Here is a 17574-nt window from a genome sequence, read left to right as displayed (position 1 = left end):
CATCGTATTCACTATGTCATCGGCCTTAGTCAATTCTGCACTCAGAAAAATACTATTATACATGCCATAAGATTCTCTTATGAAGTGGCGCCATAGAAAAATCAATGAAATTCATAAGATTATCTTATGACGTGAATGAATTCTGCAGATGAACACCTACTTCAATGAGAGGTTGTTGCTTTTCATAAGAGGGTCTTATAAAAACAGGATATGTCACGTTTGATGCGAAAAATTCAAAACAATTGATTTTCAAAACTTTTTTTTATTGTTCGGCTAATTTGTTTGGTATATAGGGTAACGGACCTATTTTGGACCGCTTTGGGAAGTGGCTATGCTATTTTCTGAAATAAAAAAGTACATGTTACAATTTTTTATTGCTTTATCCGTTTATTACGAAGATCAAGACTTTTTCAATCGAAACATATCGTCGTTTGTTGCAATGTAACAAGATTTAAGCATAAAAACGCGTTTCTTCGATCATCACTATGGTCGGTATTTTGGACCACCAGGTTTCTATTTTGGACCACCCTCTGGACCTATTTTGGACCACCCTTAAACTAAATAAGTTTTTTTTCTAATTTTGCTGTATTTACGACAACGACTGATGCGCAATTATGCAAATAAATTATTTAATATTTTCCTTCCTTATTCTTGTAGTTAAGTTTTGTTTGTTCTCGTTAATTCATTCCTGAACTAACTTTCTTCAATTTTTCCCCAGCCTCTATTCAGGTACACTTGTTTGTTGAATATGTCCTACTACCACTATTTGTTTATTTTTCTACAACTTCTTATGCTTTTAAACAGTAATTTTCGATATATGTGTTATATAGAGTGCTTCAAATGTTTTGAAAATTCCGACAGCACACTTTAATCTCGACGAAATTTGTTCAGCAGTGCAAATACTGGCCAGTTGGCTTATCTTGAGGGCCAATTTTTAGAACGCAAATCTCCTTCAGGCGACCCAATGGTAAGTTAAGAAAGTCTTACATTATCAACTCCGCGACATCAATTGATGCATTTGAACATCCAAATTCTTGGATTTGGTTTAGCTTCAGTTTTGTAGAAAACAAAGATTCAAAAAGATTAAAACGGCGAGAATTATGCGATACTTTTAACCATTTAAAAGCCAGATATTTTTTCGCTGAAAAACGTTCAGCTCAGTTTTATTTTGAAACAACTTTGTTCTTCGAAAGAAAATTATTCAAAAAAAAAATATTATTAAATTATTCAAAAATTGCATAACCATAGGGCTGAAAAACTAGTTTTTTAGTACTTTTTCGCTTGTTCGTTATTTTTTTTCCATGTTTTGAATCATGTTAAGACTATCTCATAGCTATAGTCGAATATATTATTTGTTAAAATTGTGCTACTATTAACTAAGACGTATCAACTGTTGCAAATATTAAACTCAGTTATATATTTGCGATTTATTGTTCTTTTTTACAACCATGTATAGTTGTAACTTTTAGACGAAACGGTCAATAATTTTTCATGAAGCATCAAAAATAATTACTTAATAAAAAATTGGTGCATTTCCAGTTTTTTCAGGTTTTTAAGATTTTTTAAGCAGTAGCTTTTGACATCTGCTTATAAAAAAGTTGCCATTAACGTAGATTGTAAGATTAACGTGCTTTAAAGCACAGTAAGTTAAAACAATAAATGGCTTGGTTTTATGCCGATTCAAGTGAACCCCGTCTAAAGACGGGTTTGGGCTTTAGCGAGTTGATTAAATAAAACAATGTCAAAATTCCAAGTTTTGTTTATAATAAGCGATTGAAATAGTGTGCATAATTCTTTTCATACTGCCGTAGAACGTTTCATTACGTTCATGAACATTTAACAGCAAGTTTAATATTCAGGTTATGTTGGGTGGTCCAAAATAAGTCCCTAAGTAATTAAGTAGGACCTATTTTCGACATGGGTCAAATTGCGATTAAAACAAGTTTTTTTGGTTCTTCGAGCTTGCAAACTAGTTTTCAAGTGTTTTATCATAGCTGTGAACATGTTTGTAGTTGTTAAATTCATCACAGCTAGGCAGAAAACTTCTTGGAAGTTGACTCCAATAATGGCACGTCCTTCTGAAGTGGCCTTGATTTCGCCCAACTGTGAAAAATCGAAACTTTATTTTCAATTTTCTATCCTTTATCAGCTAATTTGAATGTAATCTTAGATATTATTAGAATCATACGAAGTAGCTTTAATTATAGTTGTCCAAAATTTTCATGATTAACATGATTTATGAGAGAAAGATTGGAAAAAGCTGCAAGGTGGTCCAAAATATGTACCCGGTCCAAAATAAGTCCGTTACCCTACACAGAAAAAATTATTTGCTGTAAAATTACGGCAAATATCCTGTAACAAAAAGGAGCAGGACATTTACCGCAATTTTACAGGTCGCAACAAAATCACGTGTCGTTTATTTTTATGTGAACAAAATTTTTACAGGCTGTTTGAAAATTACAGTACTGTAAAATTTTAGTTCATTGAATTCATTAGGCTAGATGAATGGTTTTTATCTCCAAAATATGAAATTAAGGATATTTTTTAGGTAAAAAAAAGGTTACAATATATGGTTTGAAAACTTTATTTATGGTCTGCTACACAATTTCTTTACTACACTCAACAAATTGATCATGAGTTCACAACTATGAAATGCATCTTTTGAAATTATTTGAAATGCTTTCATTCACACATAAATCGTAGCACCAGAACTACACATTAGGCGCACAGTAGCTTGCTGCCCTAAAAAAATACTCGCTGAGCTCCTGTAGATAATCATTGGTTTGCTGTTGACCACTCAGCTTAGCTGCGATATAGTGCAAGGAACACCTGTGCGGGGGAAGAATATGGCACCTTTCCTTCGAAACTGCTGGATAATATGGTTGAAACCGTCCATCCAAAAACGTCGTTTGGTGTGAAGTTAAAAACTAGAAAAGAAAAGAAAACGAATTTATGAAATTAAAAACACTCAGACAAATATTTAAATAGAGCAATAGTTTATAATTATGCCTTGTAATTCGAGAAGAATACATCATAATGGAACAGTTTTTTAAATTTAAAAAAAACGAAGACTTGCAAGAAAAGTCACTCATATTTTTTTAAAGAAATGTAAAATCTATGAAACATTATACATTTAGCTAGACACGAATGCCATACTGCTGGTAAAGTGTCAAACATTTAGCCTCTGGAACCACTTTGTGTGGATAGATATGGGTTAGGGCTACGAACAAAAATACCCAAAATCACATATTTTAGAGCAGATAAATTGAGTCCTTACCTTTCAAGGAACACCCAACGTGGGTTTTCGATTGCAATATTTTGAGTATTCACGTTGAACCCCAATACGGTTGGTGGACAGCACACCTTCAATCTCAACCAAACGTTCGGCAGATTTGGATGCAAACTAGTAGATCGATTAAGTCCAATACCATATATCTTGCGATACATCACCCAGTTGGAAAAAGTCGAATGCAGACGGGATCTACCTGCAAAGAATGAGGACAGGAGAGATAATAAATTTACTATACCTACATATCTTCGGCTTTGTCCGTTATTCCCATATATAAACCTGGAATGTATCGACACAGTTTCAGAATTAGTTATGAGAATATTCAACTAAGCGTCATGGTAAAGAAAGAATTTGTGTATGTATCTAGATTTCGAAAAATAAAAAATCAAAAGCTGAAATAATCCTTTTTAAAAAGCATTTTGAAATTAGAAATGCCGCGCGACGAGTTAAATGTTTGGTTTGGTTTTTTTTTCTCTTTTTAATAAAATTTTAATTTGGGTTTTACTATTTAATTCAAATAATTCAAGATTGTAATTGTAATTGTAACAATTACAAAAAGACAAGATAAAAAAGACAAAGTTTTTCAAACTTGGAAGGTGTAAGAATTTTAAATTGTTGTTCTCTTTTCTTATTAAAATTGTAAATAGTAAGAGTTAACTTATCTTAAATTGCCTCAAAGCAAAGTACCTTCAAGTTGGTAGTTATACAAAATATAAGAAACTAAAATGTAATGACCTTTTCCGGTTTCTCAGAACTGCTGGTCGTCGAGATCCTCCAAGGATTGAATATATTTTTTAGCAGTACTGAATTCAAAGCTGTCTTAGCGTTTTCCGGTCCGCGAGTTATAAAGTTTTCCTGTTCTACTGTGAGCACGGCAAACGTGGCAACTGGCGTCTCATTTATTTTGAGAAATTTTCCATAATTGTTGCAGAAACGCCTTAAAAGTTTCTCAATCCAATTTGTATCCTTTGCTGTTCAAATTTCTTAAGTTGTACGTTGTTCCAATTGTTGGTTGGCTCAATCCTACAAAAGACATCAAAAACGAAATATAAGACACGGCCTCATACTTGTTACTCTAGGCGATCCGGATTTTGATCACGTGAAAAATTTCTTCTGTGGTTAACATCGATGCGTCACTTCCTAATGTAATTTATTTTCTGCTGCTTGAGCAAAACGGTTTTGCTTAGTGTTGCGTTGTTGCCATTTTTGGTAGGAGAATTCGACACTCACCTGTGGAAAGACAAAGTAAATCTGAATTCATTCCAATGCAATTAATCCTAAATTAACAGGATCGAAACTTACTTTTAATCGCGGAACTTGGCGTTTCCTTCGTCTGCCTAGCAGGGAGAAATCCTGCTGTCGTGTACACATTATTACGGCTATCCTGAACGTTAATTTTTCCGGCACCCTGCTGTACAGCGAATGTTTCCGGCTGGATGGTAGATGATTCCACGTGAATGATTTACCGCTACACGAAATTCAACCATCTCCGGAAGATGCACGTAATTCAGAAGTGGGCGCAATTGGTTCTTTTCGGGGAAAATTTTGTGTTGGGAAATATTGTCATGGAAACTAGCGGCGGAGTCCTCGCCACTCGATTTAACTTTCCAACAGCTTCAATAGCGTCAACCTTGTTCCAAGATCAAGAAATCTCACGAGTACCTGCGTTTAAAACTTTAGTTTTTTGAAACGTTCGCTATTTTCGCACGAAACTCGGAAAAACGATAAACAAAACCAGCTGTCGCGCGCGCTTTTGACGTTTCGCTCTTTAGTGTAATGGGGATGCCAGACACACTTTAATTTTTATAATTTCTCATAGGAAATTATTGACGACATGTAATTTTCAGAGACATGAAAATCTCACAGTCCAACAATTTCAAAACCGGCTGTGAAACGTAAATATAAATGTCATGTATTTTTGTTTCGACCTGTAATACTACAGTACATGTCATGCTCCTTTGTGTTACAGGACATTTGCTGTAAAATTAAAGGTTTTTTCAATTGCTTTTCAGCAAATAACTTTAAAATTCAATGTTTTTTTTTAATACAGGCTGTTTTATTTCAAAGGAAACCATTTTCAATGACACGTAATAGTCCATATTTTTTTCTGTGTACATACACTCAGAAAAATCCTATTATGTAGACCATAAGATTCTCTTATGAAGTGGCGCCATAAGAAAAAGTAATGAAATTCATAAGATTGTCTTATGATGGAATGAACTCAAAGGATGAACACCGGTTTCAATGAGGAAATGTTGCTTTTCATAAGATATTCTTATGGAAAAAGGATATATCGTATAAAATTAAAATAAATTCAAGATTATTTTTCATGTCATTTTATTTTCTGCTTAATTCGTTTGAAAAAATACATGGTGACACTAGCTGCCCGCATAAATGGAGATTATAACCCAACGATTTCTTAAATCATCAAACGACGATTTGATGAAGAGTAGAAAAACGTTTAGCAAACGATCATAGAAATTGTAAAATACATTGCCTGAATCTTGAATTCCGAAATGATTGTATTTTGAATATGTTGTTAGGTTATGTAACTGTTAAAAACTGTTAAAACAGTTGTATGAAAAAACTTTTCTGCAAACGGTATGTTAATGGTTCAGGAAACGCTATTCTTAATAGTATGCAGCATATCAAACTATTATGGTTATTGTTACAATTGGAAGCGATAAAACGGTTCTATAAAACGTGCTTCCGATGATTTGCTCACGATAATCAGAACTGCGTTACGCTTTAAATAAATCGTAAGTTTTTTAAATACTGTTCGTAAGACAGTTGTTGAGAAAACCCCCACTATTAGTAACTGTTCATAGACCTTTATAGAAAAGGTCATCTGAAGGATCCGGATACGCTTGTGGTTAAGGTATTAAAATATCATTAAATTCAGAGATAATTTTTATATATTTTTCACATAATCACAAAAATACAAACATTTTCACAAAAATATTTTTTGGAAACTTAATATCACTTATTTTCACGGAAGCTCAATCACTTTTCATATTCCTCACTTATTTTGACAATCCAAAATCCAGTGCGATAATGCCCAAAAAACGACTGCCCGGACCCGACGAAATGGCATAGATGTTCGACAGCAAGGCAAATGGCCGTCACCGCCCTCAGTGTCAACGCCATGGCCATCCGAAATTTTTGCCAGAAGCAGATTAAATCGTTCCGCACTTTCCACACCCTTCTTTCGGAGATGCGGCAAAGCGAAAAGACCATAACCTGAAAGAAAAAAAATATTTCAATTTTTTTTTTATGGAACAAGTTTTTACAAACAATCCCCCACAGGTTTGTTTACCTCGATTGAAATCTATCCTTGTTTCCATGAATTCGAACGCTGTGTCTGGGAATTCAAGCTGCCGTAGCCGAGAGTCCACACGGATTTTTGTAAAACTTCCGGTGCGCCAGTGTAGACACTTACTGTTAGAACAGAAGGTCCTATTTTTCACGAAAGGTCGGACAGTAATCACCGTCGTTGAAAAACGATGTCCAATTCGATGCTGATTGACCGAGAAAATCCGGAACAATCCCCGAAGCGGTTGCAACAAAAAAAAAATTGCAAATTTCGCGGCGGAACGAAAGAAAACAAACTGGTCAGTGGTGCCAGATTGTTTGAACATTCAAGTTTTGATTTTTTTTTGGTTCTAGATCTTTCAAAATCAATTCACAAAAACAATTTTATACAACTGAATCTGCCATTTGTGTTGTTTAGTTGATATGATGAATGCTGATTAGTGCCATTTGTGATAATTACGTGTATAACTGTTATACATGATTTTCAGCGTAGATTTTGAAATAGATAAAATCCCAGGGTGGAAAACAGAAGAAAAAAGCGCTAAAATGTCAAATTGATTTGATTACATCACCGACCAGTGAGCAGGCAACAAATTTTGTTTCCTGAGAATGACCATTCTAAAAACTTTTTTGTCGTTGTGAGAGTTTTGCATTGGATAAGTATTCAAGTTTCACCAAACTGAACATGCCTCTTCCATGAAACAACAGCTTTGTTGATTTTGTTTGGTTCCGGCACGAATTATCATCATAAACGATAACAAATCTTTTCAAAAAGTGCTCATTTTTATGTCGAAAAGTAATAAATGCTGCAGCAAAATTTCTATTTGCCTGACCTAGATAAAATCAAATAGAAGTTTTAATAACATAATCGTTGAATTCATAGTTTATTTCAAACTCACTTCTCAATGAATAATTAAGTTACAATGGTTACAATACACATCATGGTATCCATCTGAAAATGAAATTTTATCATTAAAATCTTTAGAAGTACTGACATTTTATTTAATAAGCTATACCTGGCATCCTTGCTCAGCGTTTTGATCATCAGGTGTCAACATGCATGAACGCTTTTGGTAACGGTTCGAGATCAATTTTACGCTTAAAAAAATGAAAACGAATCGTCCATATCCATTATTCACGTTATCTTATAACGTAATTTTTAACATGAACGTGAGAGTATAGTTTCAATCGTTTTCGAGCCAAAGTAAGATGAAATAGTAACGTTTACAGAAAACTTCACGTTTTCAACAACCGTTGATGTATCGTGATGACTTTTTGAGATATGGTTTTTTCGTATGCGGGTGCACTTCAACACCCGATTCCATTATAAAGTTTTATTGCATCTCACCTTCAACCTTCAACAAATACTTCCAACTTAAAAATAGATTTCATCTCATACTTACCACTTAGAAGATCAAATTCACATCAATGTTTTTTGAAAAAGTAGTAACTTTACAACTGGTGACTGCTTTTGACGACGATGGAAAACATGACTGATGGAATGAATATGTTCATCTTTGTTTTGCAATGCCGTTTCTTGTATTTTTCATAAGAACTTCCAATGAGAATTGGAAGAATTTCATAAGACTCTTATGAAAAACGATTTTACACTCTAAAAAGCGGTTCATAAGAAGCATCTTATGAAAATTATAATAAAAAGTCGCCTGAGTGTACATTATGGTCACCATCAACAGCACATCAATACCCGATTCCATCGGTTCCGGTTTGATCGGCCACATACGGTCCTATGACTTTGGGTTTTTTTCCCGTTCAACGTACTGAAAAGTAAACAAAGAACAAATTAAAGTTTTCAAATATGTTTAACGATCACTAAAAATAAACTTCATTTCAAACTTACCATTTAGAACAATAACATAAATAATTCCATAACTTCGTTTGACGATTGAAAAACGACTGATGGAATCGATGTGTTCATTATTTTCCCTCAATGCCGTTTCTTCTATTTTTCATAAGAACTTCGTATGAAAATTGAAAGAATCTCATAAGACTCTTATGAAAAATTAGTGTGGACGCAAAAAAGGGGTTCATAAGACGTATCTTATGAAAATTATAATAAGAATTTGCCTGAGTGTGTATATTTTGACATCTCGCTCATTTTGAAATACTCAGAGCCCGGCTCCATTTTACTCAGACATCGCCTTTTGTAGACGCAGCCGTCGCTTGATCTAAAACGACTCAGTTTTCCGAGTAACGGCTACTCAGACGACATGAAAATTGGCACTCAGCGAATTCGAGTGCTTGAAGGCGACCACTGAGTAAATTTGGATCAGTTTGCTCGGTTTGCTCAAGACATTCGACGTTGTTTCTTCAGCCACAAATTGGGAAATTATTATGGTAAATATTGATTTTTATTGCTGATTCATGATTATCAGCACATTTTTCATCTTATTGCAGGGTGGAGTAAAAAAAAACTCGGAGGTAGTGAACCTTCATATAAGAGAAGCGACATCTGATCCCTCTTAAAATGAAATATGTGGCAACATCGCCGAAATCTTGGACAAAAAAAATCCCAGCACTGTTTTCTGGCTCAATGTTCAAGCTCTAAAGTGAACGCTCCTTAATCCAACAAAATAACATTGAACTCGATGCCCGAAGGATCGCGATAAACGGTATGAATGACTTGAATTTCGTTCAGTTAGCTTTCTAACTAGAAACATGATTCACCAAAGCATTAAAAAAATTGCACCTAATCATAAATTCATATGACCAGCTAAAAAATTATCTGTTTGAACTACACACAACGAAAAAAATCTGTAAAATCACATCACATGTGATGTAAATAAAAAGAAGCATCATGTATGCCGGAGTTTTCAGTGCTAGTTGGAAATTACACGCCAGTGAAATGTTGCAACGTGTAAAATAAAAAATGATGTAAAATATAAAAATGATGTAAATTATAAAACCACTGAATATTGGAAGAAAAACTTTCCAATTGGAATCTGTTTTGTTTTATTTATTGGTATTTATGATTCAATAATGGAATTATCTCATGTCATACACACTATTAAATTTTTGGTGTAAATTTAGGTCAAATTGGATGCACAAAACTGAAGCATCATTTTTGACATAAAATTACACAGAGAAAAACAGAAACGCTTGAAGCCATAAATTCTATGAAATTAAATGTATGACATATTAGACATAATTTTATATCATTGATGATGTAAATTTATGTCAAAAAAGATGCACAAATCTAAACCATAACGTTTGGCACACATAAAATTAAATTTTCGGTGCTATAATTTTCTGTCATATTGTATGCACAAAAAAGAAGCATCGTTTGTGATGTAAAATTAGGTCCCCTCAAAATTTACATGTTTGTCTTAGATTGTTGACCCCCTGGTTTTTGAATGAGGTCTGCGTTAAAGAAATAGGTAGATGTAAGAAATAATATCACGAATTTATATTTGCCATAAACACTTAGAAAAATCCGTGTATGCAAGCAAAAATAAACTATGAATAGTGTCAGCCTTCTGAGAAAACATTCAACCGAACTTTGTGCCTTAAACGCAGCATTCGAGACTCTGTACAATCTGAAATATGTTGGAGTAGGGATTTCTCGTCGAATAAAAAACTGCATAATAATGTATAAATTTTTATTTTATCATTTCTCTATTTGTTTGCGTTTACAGAAAATAAGAGCCAGAAATGACTTCTCTTATGTATACTTGAGTGCAAAATCAAAGTTTTATGAATGAATCTATTGAGTTGTTTAATTGATAGTATTTGATCATACCATTTCTGCCATTCTTCCATTTCATACCATTCTGGCGGTCCAAGCTAAAGGAAATTACAGGTTTCTATATAACTATATTAAGGTACAAACGAAAGAAAATTTACAAACCAAAGAAAATTCGAATCTATCTATATCTACTGTTTTCTGAGCTATTTTGTTGATGACATTTTTTTAAGCTTGTTACTTACAGAGCGGAAGTTTTTCCAGTAGAGTTCATCGATCCCCATTTCGTTCTGGTGCAACAATTTCATATTGAATTGGCTGGATTTGTTCAAACCGCGATGATGGCTCATGCAATACTGTTTCCGCATGTACCTTCTCCACAAAATTTCTGATCGCGGCTTACCGACATTACGCTCGATTTAAACTTTAAACACTTCTGCTATGGTCAGCTTCCACGACACGTCCTCGATGGTCCTGCTTTTGCAGAGCAGCCCACGACCGTCTTCCCATACCGGCACATCTGAGGCAGAGCGTTCAAACAGAGAACCACTTGTGGTGTTAATTTCCGTTGAGCTACAAAAAATCAAAATGATATCAATCAAAAAAGAATTTAAATTTTTTGACAAATTTCTACAAAATATTATACCTTTTGAGAAAAATAAACAAAAAAAATTCACTCACCTAGCGAAGGATGTAACTACTAATTATCAACCTGCCAAAAGTTTTTCGGATTTCAAGAAATCCGGAACTGGAAATCGACACATATTATCCAAATTGTATTTTTTTTGTTCCATCGGGTTTGTTGCCACCTGCTCGGTCGTTCAGCCAATATAATATTAACGTTGACATTCTTTTTAGTCGTGTCCCGGATTCTTCATACAAGATAAGGAAAGTATGAAAATCCCTAAACTGCTCTGTGGAATAAATATGAAATTGTACTTAAGGTAACAAGGAAATCTACGAGCAAGAAACTTACCGGTTACTTTGTAATTTTCTGCAAGATTATGGTCAGCAGTTACAGAGCAATACAGGGTTTATTACAATGCTTCTCCAACGGAATTTAACCGATGACCTCTGTACGGGAAAATCGTTCTAAAATGTAAATAAAATGGAGCGCGTTCATAAAATACCAAAGTGAAAAAAGTTACGCATTGATTTTTGAAAAGGGAGAATGCGTAAAATTTTATCTTATCGAGTTATGTATATTTTTATTATAATATAGTCGCATATATTTTATTTGTTTAATAAACTAGTTAATAATTTAAAAAAATGATTTTACATGCTTATCAGAACAATATTTAGTATTCAAATTGAAGAAAAAAACAAAATAATTTCTCTGGGAGCATATGGAGCTGTCAAACCTCAAACACCTTTTAATTGAAATGAGTGATGAGGACGCATTCACCCTTTGATACAAAATTTTGATAAGCATTAGTTTAAAATAATTGTAATTACATAGTCCCAAAATGAATTACCTGAATGTATAATTGAGATAATAATTGGAAATTTCACAATCCATAGCCATTGAATTAGATTTAAATTTATTATTTGAATCCAATGTTAAATTTAAAATTATTGTTAGGACAATTTAAAAGATGCTTAATTTAACATAGCTTATGAATCACACACATACATATCTATAATTAAAAAAATAGAATAATGTGTTGCTTTCATTAATGTGTTTGTCGCATAAGTTTATTGTTGTATAGGAATTAAATCAAATTGTTAAATTCAAATCCGATACTGTTCAATTTCACTAGTATTAATAAGCTGTTCAAAAATTGTTAAACTACTTAAGCGGAGTTTTTTTTTAATTTAAATTGAAAATGTATCTTAAGAGAAATGTTAAATTCGTTACAATAACTCACACTCGACCATTTGAAAATCGAATTGCTAAGGAAAAAATGAGAAATAAGATCGTGCACGTTCTGTTTGGTCCAGAGGTGCCAAGTGTTCTGATTTTTCAGGATTTGCCCTGATTTCCAAGAAACCGTCCTAATTTTTAATAAACGTTAGAATTATCCAGAATTTTTGAAAACTTTCATTTAAAATATCCTGATTTGTCCTAATTTTCAATAAATTATCTGAGTTTTAACTGAATTGAAGGTAAAATGATAAGAATATTTAAAAAAAAATCTATAATAAAACAGTATAATCGATGATAATCTTTGAATCGTGTTAATTATTTAAATCATATTTCCGATATAAACTGCAAGCCAGCCAAGGTTCTGCTTCCTTCTGTAGCATAAAATAATGCGTCTTCAGAACCTGTATTTTGTCTTTATTTATGCAATTTTAGAAGCGCTACATATTAAGTCTCGTCTACACTCGGCAACTTGAACTACGATTTCGGTTGCTGAGACTTTTTTTAATTTTTACATTTGATGAAAAGCACGTCTCAATTCTCTCGACAAGTATGGAAGACCTTTAGCAACCAAGATGTAGACATAAACAAGTCTTAGCAACCGAAGTTGCAGTTCAAGTTGCCGAGTGTGGACTATAGGCTTTATTTCCATCAATTAAGTGGTGTCCTGAAAAATCCTATTTTTTTTATCGAGGTGTCCCGATTTTTGACAAAACCACCTGGCATCTCTGGTTCGGTCATACTGAAGGATCACAATATGTGTAGCATCAGGTATGTTAAAAATCTGTAACCCGTGCATGAAGTTATCAAACCTTAGTTAAGAAATGATAAGTTTTTATAAACAATTTTCAGATATCGTTTCTGAAACATATATCAATTTTTCTTTATTCACAAACATCTATATATAAACAAAGATTTCTCTTAACAATTCAAGGTTTCATAAAAACACCTTTCGATTACAAATTTTTAAATTTCTACTCTACCAATACACACAACAGTAACGAAGTGCTCTACTTGTTCATGTTTCTGATTACTTTGAAACTTTAAAACCAAAACATTTTACGGATCACGAATTATTGAATTTTATGATTTTATTTATCCTCAGAAAGAAAAAGAAAATACGATGTTAAGTTTTCCTACAAATAACGGTAAGAGTGAATATTTTCTTATGATTTTTTCTACGTATTATTCGAAAAACTTCAACAAAGTAAAAATGATTGGATGTTTATAGATTTAGGTTTCCGTGGAATCTGTGCAGAAATTTTCATAGAATACCTGGATACTTCAGATGAGATTATACAACAAACTTAACATGGTCGTTGTAAAGGTAATTATTAAAACTTTTATTAATTTTATATTCCTGCTTAATCGTCTCTATGTATGGTAATTTTGGTGTTTTGAGTTACCGTTTTTGAATCCATTCAATTGGTTCAATGACTTCAATATCAAAAATATAATGGGAAATTTTCAATTCAATGGTGGATTGCTAGTGATTTCATGAATTTTTTTTTAACTTACATCTTGTTGAGCCGGGAGTTCTGGAAGGCTGAATTCTTAGTTTTTATCTGCTTCGGTCTTTTCTTTCCTTTTTTTTGGACGACCGAAAGAACTGTTTTTTCTGCATTTAACCCTTATTTATACAGGAATCAAATATTTGTACAGACAAAAGTTTGACTGTATTTTGAAGCTACTTACAATACAAAATTGTGCCACTAAACTTCGGTTTTCTCATTTGTAGGGAATAGGACTCAATTCTTCCATCCAGTCCTATTCCCTACAAAAAATAAAAAAGTAGAAACGCGTTCTCAAATAGGACGCCCGGTCACTACATCATTCACATTTTAAAAATTGTAACCTTGGTATTATTGGAATACTTTCTGGGAGTGTGATTATATAATGTTGCTGGAAATGATTCATTAAAATGCACTTTCATCTGAAGGATTCGAACGTTACTAACAAGCATATTATTTTCCATATGATGTTCACAAAATCGCCGAGCTTTCACTTCACTCTCATTTTGTTCAGAAATACCAACATCTACAGCTTCAGTAGAACAATCGCTTTGCCGTTGCTGTGGTGGGATCCGGTTTTTCCGACGGTAAAACATGTTGTGGAGAGCAAGAGCGTTTTCGTCTTCATAATTTTTTTGACCGACAATTTAAAGGACAGGTCACTGATTGACTTATTTCCAAATGACGATTTAAATGTTAGACCAAAAATGGAAGTTCCTAAACTCTTCTGGACATTTCGCTAAGGAACATTTGATTATGTCTCCGGTGTCGTCACTAAAATGGCGTAGTCGAATGTGTTTTCGGAAGGCCACGAAATTTCAAAAAATTACACCACACGCTTCTACCGGGCACTTTAAACTCCGCATTTTGTAATGCACACACACGTGACGAAGAAACTCGTAGAGTTTCTCAAATTGTATACTTCACAAAACTCACAAGAAAATATTGTTATTATGTAGTTGATTACTTCACGCCGATCAAAACGAAAACGGTTTGAAATGAACAATGCACAATTGTCTTTGCTCTTACGTCTAAACATGCAAAATTTTATGTCTTCCAAAGTATAAATTTCAACACAAGATCTAATATGCGCAATAGATGATCTAAAATTACAACGGTTTTCCTAATTAAATACGAGTAGATGTAAAATTAGATCTTGGCAAAAATAGATCACGAGGAAATTAGATCATTATTCTGAAAAATGTCAGTGTGTTAGTTATTTATATTCAAAATGATGTAAATTTAGATCTTTTTTTCATTACATCAAATTATTTTTCGGTCTTTAAGCGTTTCTGTCACGTCTAAATTTAAAAAATTTTTGGTGTGTAATAAAAATAAAACCTTTTTGTAATTAATTTAGTTTATTTCATTTGGTGACAATGATTTTTTTTAATCTTACTATTTTTTATATTATGAGTCACATTCACACTTTTATTTTTTCTCGAAGACCGGATACAAAGTTGAATAACTTGGAGCTGCTTCCAGAACCGCTTCCTGCTTCACGAAGATCTCTGGGAACTTTAATCGCGGGAAAACTGCTTAAAAAATACTTTTTGTTGCACGACTTTGACTTGACACTTTGTTTAAATTTGTCTGATCCTATTAAATTGAAATTCAATGTTCTCATCACATTCCATGTCGTGTAATTTTAAGAAATTTCTATTTCCATTACATCACATATGATGTAACAAAAACGAAGCATCACATATGATGGGATTTTCAGTGCGAGTTGAATATTCCACGTCTGTAAACTTCAAAAGACGTGTAAAATTTAAAGACATGTAAAATATTGAAGACGTGTAATATTTAATTCGCACTGAGAATTCCGTCGTATGTGATGCTTCTTTTTATTTACATCATATGTGATGTAAATTAACATCAAATAATCGCGTTCCGTGTCAAGTAATATTTGTGTCATACGAAATCAGTGCTGTTAAGGATTCAACTTTTTTAAATTTGTAAATTTACATCAATAAATCGAGTTCCACGTCATGTAATGATACAGGTTTTCAATTTCAGTGTTGTTAAGGATTCAGATTTTTTTTTCTGTGTATAACAACAATCGCAATACCTTCCTTGGTTGAGTTTTCAATAAGGAAGGTATTGTCAATTGCATGAATTTTTAGACTATTGAGAGAATCTGATTTGACAGGTAACAATTCCGCACTCACTAACACCATCACATTCTTTATATAAACTATCATGTGCTAAAAGTTGAAAAGGGACTATATGAAAAAAGGACCAACATCAGAGTTCAGTTACTTCAAATTATTTCTACCAAAAAATCAACTATCATCGTTGCCGTCTTCAACAAACTGCGCAGATTGCACCTATTTAGACCCCCGTGTAAATAATTTGCGCGCAGTAAAATCTGCTCACAGACCTATACATAGACAATGACACATATCGATATTCTTTACATCTTTGGATAAAATTGAATTAAAAACTATTGCGACTGGTGTGTCAGTAAAAATGGTCAGTGAATCCATAATGTTTTGGCTAATTTTTCAGTAATTCGAAAAACGCCCGATTTATTTGTTCCACTTACATTCTTGTACCCGAATGTACAGAATGCATTCTGTTTTCTGTTCGTTTCTTTTCATTTGTTAATCGTTCAATTTTCGTTATTAAACTCCTTGGTTCGCATTTCATAATAATTTTCGCCAAAACAATAACGATTATGCCGTTTGGAAATGTGATTCGAAAATCAGAAGCGAGCAACGGCTGATTTGAAAAACTGACACGGGTTGTCTATGTGTGCGTCAGTGCGAAAATATTTCTGCGTGGAAATTATTTGCACAGGAGTCTAAATAGGTGCAATTTCCGCAATAAAAGCTCTGCGACAAAATGATCGGATCGATTGGAATCGATTTTGACAGTTCTTTTGCTCGATTGGAATTTTGTGTTTCAGATGTCACTTCTCTTATATACAGGTTCACTAGAGGCAGGTGGATGTCCCCGGGAAACATCAATGAAACTTTTTCGCCAATGCAACGGCGGATTAGACTAGGAATGATGTTGGTGATCGTCCAACAGTACGGGTGTTCCAGCTCAACCCGGAGTGGCATATTGCATGCAGGGAGACATAACAACCCCGGATCGGGGCGAACGAAAAGTGAAAACATTTCAAATAAACGATGGCAAAGTTTAAAAAAATAAAGGATTGTGTGCAACATTTTGACTTGTTTATTAATACAGAATGAAATTCTATCCTTTTTATTGATAATCATACTGGGTTTGAACCGTTTGAACATACTGCTATGGAGAAACCGGCCAAAAACCGCTACGGAATCCTTCGCGCATTCTGAGTAACCATGACTCAGTTGTCGCGAAAAGGGCTGTTAGTCAGTTCTGAGTAAAAGCCGTTTAGTCAGAACTGAGTAGGTGCGGTTTTGGCGACAACTGAGTAACCGTCACTCTGACCCAGACTCTGCCATAAACTGTAGAACGAATTATTCACAGCGTAACACTGTCTAATTGAGGTATAATTGGATGAGCGTGAATAATTTTTTGGCGCTAAATCATCGCGTCTCACATATTAGCATAAATTTGATAGTTCATGCCTGTATTACACAGCAAGAAAAAATCGTGTAAATTTAGATCGAAAACGATGCACGAAAACGGAACATCGATTTTGATATAAAATTCTACCACGGTGTATTTGTCTCAACAATGTAATTTTTGAGGCGTGTGAATTTAGATCGAAAACAATGCACGAAAACGGATGACATAAACCGTCGTGTAAAAATACACAATGATGTAAATTTCAAAACATATTACCGTTAATATTACAAATCTTTTTTAAATACTCAGATTTTGGGTGCTGTTTATGAATAAATACGCCACATATGTCATTTTATTTAACATATATTTCCGATACACTGCAAACTCAAAAAAA

At 33.5% G+C, this 17574-nt stretch overlaps 3 long non-coding RNA genes across 3 annotated transcripts; all 3 read right to left on the bottom strand.

Annotated features, from left to right (window-relative positions):
• Positions 1-2603: 2603 nt before the first annotated feature.
• On the bottom strand, positions 2604-4981 carry LOC129740469 (uncharacterized). The gene is made up of 4 exons (XR_008736252.1): positions 4592-4981; positions 4025-4519; positions 3278-3485; positions 2604-2927 (listed from the first exon to the last, which is right to left on the bottom strand). It is a non-coding gene; the product is annotated as an uncharacterized LOC129740469 (long non-coding RNA).
• Positions 4982-6186: 1205 nt separating this feature from the next.
• Positions 6187-6872, bottom strand: LOC129739063 (uncharacterized). The gene is made up of 2 exons (XR_008735737.1): positions 6606-6872; positions 6187-6529 (listed from the first exon to the last, which is right to left on the bottom strand). It is a non-coding gene; the product is annotated as an uncharacterized LOC129739063 (long non-coding RNA).
• Positions 6873-10403: 3531 nt separating this feature from the next.
• LOC129739990 (uncharacterized) lies at positions 10404-11393 on the bottom strand. The gene is made up of 3 exons (XR_008736053.1): positions 11278-11393; positions 10983-11215; positions 10404-10874 (listed from the first exon to the last, which is right to left on the bottom strand). It is a non-coding gene; the product is annotated as an uncharacterized LOC129739990 (long non-coding RNA).
• Between the last annotated feature and the right edge of the window lie 6181 nt (positions 11394-17574).

The sequence above is a fragment of the Uranotaenia lowii genome, chromosome 1, assembly GCF_029784155.1.
Source record: "Uranotaenia lowii strain MFRU-FL chromosome 1, ASM2978415v1, whole genome shotgun sequence".
Lineage (NCBI taxonomy): Eukaryota > Metazoa > Arthropoda > Insecta > Diptera > Culicidae > Uranotaenia > Uranotaenia lowii.
The sequence above is the reverse complement of the archived record's forward strand: the minus strand, read 5'-3'. Positions and strand labels throughout refer to the sequence as shown.